This window comes from Alosa pseudoharengus, unplaced genomic scaffold (assembly GCF_046254945.1).
Source record: "Alosa pseudoharengus isolate Yale_2024_CS ecotype anadromous, Long Island Sound unplaced genomic scaffold, YU_APseudo_1.1 YU_APseudo_1.1_scf_12, whole genome shotgun sequence".
Taxonomy (NCBI): domain Eukaryota; kingdom Metazoa; phylum Chordata; class Actinopteri; order Clupeiformes; family Clupeidae; genus Alosa; species Alosa pseudoharengus.
Window position 1 is genome coordinate 21,629,052 of NW_027468587.1, and position 4,641 is coordinate 21,633,692.

A 4,641-nucleotide genomic window follows, 5' to 3' on the forward strand; every position below is an offset into this window, starting at 1 on the left:
TTGAACGCTAAAAAAATATGCGTCGTGACTTATTGACCATGGGAAATGACGCGCACCTTGATTGTTGATATCACGGGCGGCGGCATGTTCGGTTTAACGTTTTTTTGTATGAATGAATTACAGTAATGACACGCCGTTGCGTTGTCAACGTGAGACACTTCACTTCATTTATTTCAATTTCCACAATAGGCTACTATATTAGTCAGAGACTGGACTAGCGTAACCTACTAGCTTAGCTCCCCCCACTTAGCTCTGCCTAATAATTCATTGCGCTGAAAGCAGGCAGGCACGCAGCTTTGCTGCTGGCGTTAACACTTGCGTGCATAGTGGGGTTTAAAACATGCCAAAGTCTTAGTAGCCTGTTTAACATCCAAAGACAGTCATTGTACTTTTCAAGAGTTAATAACATAGAGTTAATATAACATTACAGCCGTATGAGACCAAAAATAAATAGGCGGTCAATAGTAAAACGACTCTTCGACTAAAACAATTGCTGTCGACTAATTTTCATGGTCGATTAGGTCGACTAAGTCGACTAATCGCGGCAGCACTAATATTGGTTGCTTGGTACACTGTAAAAATTGGATAGTTCCTTGAAGAACCTCAATGTTACTCCAAGAACCCAGGGGCTCTTCTGAGAGCTCAAACGTGCCTTGATGCTCTTAGAGGTCTCTGCAAGAACCTTAACAATTTTTCAGTATGAAAGGAGGTTCCTCAAAGAACCAAATTTAATCAAGGTTCCTGGAGGATCTCCAGCTGAGAAAGAATAATTTTCTTGAATTTATCTTTTACAGGCCTATATTGCTGTGTAGCCTAGGCCTAACTGATTCAAAACATAACCTAATCAGATAATATGATGGCTAGGCCTGTGATAGGCTATGACAACAAAATAACAGTTTTGAATAGTAATCGCCTATAGTTTGACTAGTGTTTCATTGCGCAAAAGATCTGAAGCATTCAGCTACTTGTGTGGTGTTTTGTTAATTGTGTGTAATTAACTATTTTGAAAAACTAGACGAGCATAGGCTAGGCCTACTGCCTATGCCAAAATAGCAGCAGAACACGGTCGGATAACTCGATGGGCGCACAGGTGTTGCTCGAGGCGATGACGCGCGTGTGGAATCTTCTTTAAAAATGGCAACAGAATTTGACAGTTGAGTCAACGTTACTACAGGAGGTGAGTGCAACATTTTGACAGCCCTATCTCAAGCTTTTTTAATGTTGACGTTTGTCAGAAACTATACCTTAAATGATACATATTCTACATATTAAATGGAAACGAGACGTTTTAACCAGCATACAACTAAAGGTAAGGTCAACGTGTCATCGTTCGTGAACGTTAACCTTAGAGCTAACTTTTTGTTTAACATAACGTTAGAGCTTAGCCTTATTTAGCCTACCGTTAGTTTGTTAAGTTATAAGATACCGTTAGCATTATGCCTTGGCTTGTATGCTATGCTTAAACTGAATGTTAGCCAAATATTCTGTCTATTTTACTCCTTCAGCACAGACTTTTCAACTTCCCGTGTTTCCAACTCTCCTGAAATGAAAGCTAACATTAATGGAGGAAGTCCTGACGTTCATACTGCTGCACACAGATTATACAGGTCCTATTTGATTCAATTTCTATGTGGTAAGTGTATAGCATGAGGTAGCCTACAGCTTTAGCTGCTACTTACTATTCTTCATTTGCATTCATGCAAAACAACAACCAGTCATTTAAAATATAGGCTACTCCATCTCTATGTTTAATTTCAAAGGTATCCAGTATCATGACATTTGTGCTGCTGCTGTATCTAAGCACCCTTTCCTCCGGGATCGCACAGGACCAGGATATGCATGTAAGTAGATTATTAAAGTAATAAACATACAGTTAGGCCTACTGGCTGTAGTGAGGGTCCTTTTTTAGTGCACCTAACAAGTAGGGATAATGGGATGGGATATTCCTGTCAGGGGTATTCAGGTTGTTGTAGTCTGCTCACTTACAGATGCAATTGAATCATGTATGCCTACTATGACACTCTTCACTTCTGTTGGTATGTTGCTTAACACCTGTATAAACCAGGCCATTGCATTTGAATTTTACTTTAGGCTAATTGGTTTATATAACCTTTCATATTATAGTTGGTTGGGAATGCTAAAAACAAATTCAAGAAGGAGAGAATCCCACTGAGCCTTCCTGAAATTGGATACCATCGAGCAAAGCATGGGAAAAGGCAAAATTCATCACAGGCAAGTCACGTTTTCATCACAAAGCAAAATGCATCTGTATCTCAAGCAGAAGCTTTCAGAATTACACTTCACTGTGATCCTTGTTGAGGTTTACTTTGATTCCAGGACAAAACTCAATCCAATGTGAGGGAAACCACACTTATTTTTTTTTTCTATTCACACAGATACCTGCTACCCAGGATGCAAACACTGTAGTTCAGGTATGGTGTGTGTGTGTGTGCGTGTGTGTGTGTGTGTGCGTGCGTGTGCATATGTTCACTGATGATCTTTTTACACTGACAGGTTGTAGATGTTCTCGGTGATGAAAGCATATCCAAATCCAATGTAAGTTTTCAGATGATGATTAAACACCATATATTACTACTTATTACATTTCTTTAACCAAATTGACCTTTACTTTAAATTGAATGTAACATTTACAGAACAATGAGACAAAAATGAAGGAGGAGTGTTGAAAAGTAAACCCTGATCTAAATACGATTGAAAACAGAATAAGGAGAACAATCAGTGACAGAGTGGCATTTATTCAACGCCACTCCACACAGGAAATCCTTACTGAATACCCAGCTTTACACCACATTTGAACTGTGAGTTAACATTTGCCATTTAGTTCACTGCAAATTATTTTTCAGATGTTCTTCTGCCAAGCAAACATGTAATTTGTTCTTATCTTTTTAAAGGTTTTCTCTGAAATTCAGCACCTGCATAACATTGACCTAAGTACCAATCTGCACTAAATCAGGCCTGTGAGGAGACAACCTACAAATACAAAGGTATTAAGAAGTTTGACTTACACTTCATGTCATTACTGCTATAAAACTGTATGGAATTACAAGTATGTTATTACTGCAATAAGACTTATCCAGTGTATTGTTCAAATTTAGGACTCTTTGCAGCAGAGCGGCCATATGTTTGGGGACAATCCTGACAGGCTCATACGTTGTGGATAAGGTAAGAGTACCAGTCATTTAACACTGTTAGAAACTTCCCCTGCCAATGGGCTTGAATATCACCAATCACCATTCTAAATACTGTTATTCTGTACTTTTCAGATATCCAAGACACCCACACCTACCCTGTGCATGATAGGCAACCCCTTTGAGGAAGACACCACCATTACACTTTGCATGGACGGACAAGACGTCGTAACACCAGAAGATGTGTTGATGGGCATTGGAGCATTGCTGGCAGTTTATTTAATTTTCAATATGGAATACCCGAAGGCCGTGAACAAGACATTGTTGTTTTTACAGTCTATGTGTGATATTAAGACAAAAGAAAAAATCCCCATTGCCGTATTTCGGATGTCAAATTTCATACTCTAAATTAAATACTGTAGTTCAATCAATCATTTATTGACTATTTCATTTAGATTAGGAAGTTAAATTGTGTTCTTGTTAATAGCATTGTTTAATAGATGTTTTCATTCATGCCTTCATCTATGTAGCCTGTGTATTATTTGTTTATTTATATATTTATTTATGTATCTATCTGTCCATCCTTTCATGTACAGTATTCCTAATATTTTGCCATTGACATGCTTTGACACTTTTGATTAAATTCTTGCTTAAATACATCTGTTGTTTCATGTACATTTATCCCACATTATAATAATAAAAATAATAATAACAATAAAGGTTAATACATTCTAATAATAATAATAATAATAATAAAGGTTAATAATAATGAAGGTTCTGTAATGAACTTCAAAAGGTTCCTCAAGCAACCTTTGAAAAAGTTATTCAAAGAACCTTTCTTTAAAGGTTCTTCGAAGAACCTTTTGAGGTTCCCCCACAGTTTCAAATTGAAGAACCCCTAAAAGTTCCTCCAGGATCTTATAATTTTTACAGTGTAGATGAGGTTTAATATAGTTGGAATGACTAAACAGTTAAATAGATAGGTAGATAGATAGTGTAAGCAGGGCCCCAGACTAACTTTTTGCACTGGTGCGCCTAACTTTTTTTTCTTAGGTGCACCAGCACAAAAGTTAGGTGCACCCAAATTTTCAACCACATCGCATTTAACACCGCAGCAGGTTTACTTTTTTCCCTTAATTACTGTCCTAGGTTGTCCTATGACTTATGATTTACAATTCTACAAGAAAAGTAACTTAATGAAGTGTTGGTGCTTTAAGTGCTTCACTGAGCTGAAATGTAAACTTAAAACATATCAAGATTAATTAAATAAAAATAACAGTGAGTAAATTAACAGTGCACGTCTTTTAAGGGCTTCAAATCTCATGGCTCAATGTCTTACATACTATCCTTCATGATCTTTAGGCCTTGGCTAAACCAGCTCGCCATGCTAGCATCTTCCATAGAAATGTATTTGAGCACAATTTAAAGAGATGTTCCAAGTAACCTGGGGGATTTTTATGTGATTTTTCAATGATGATTGCAATAATCATTT

The 4,641-nt window shown here is 37.2% G+C and overlaps 2 long non-coding RNA genes across 3 annotated transcripts; both read left to right on the top strand.

The window, feature by feature from the left end:
• The first annotated feature begins 887 nt into the window (after nucleotides 1-887).
• Nucleotides 888-2,647, top strand: LOC143118406 (uncharacterized). 2 transcript variants are annotated; one of them, XR_012986139.1, is made up of 6 exons: nucleotides 888-1,177; nucleotides 1,506-1,633; nucleotides 1,761-1,841; nucleotides 2,092-2,232; nucleotides 2,397-2,432; nucleotides 2,515-2,647. It is a non-coding gene; the product is annotated as an uncharacterized LOC143118406 (long non-coding RNA). The 2 variants fall into 2 exon arrangements; XR_012986138.1 differs by having other exon boundaries at nucleotides 890-1,177; nucleotides 2,125-2,232.
• A 17-nt stretch (nucleotides 2,648-2,664) lies between these two features.
• LOC143118405 (uncharacterized) lies at nucleotides 2,665-3,303 on the top strand. Its single transcript, XR_012986137.1, has 4 exons — nucleotides 2,665-2,819; nucleotides 2,913-3,005; nucleotides 3,117-3,183; nucleotides 3,285-3,303. It is a non-coding gene; the product is annotated as an uncharacterized LOC143118405 (long non-coding RNA).
• The last annotated feature ends 1,338 nt before the right edge of the window (nucleotides 3,304-4,641 follow it).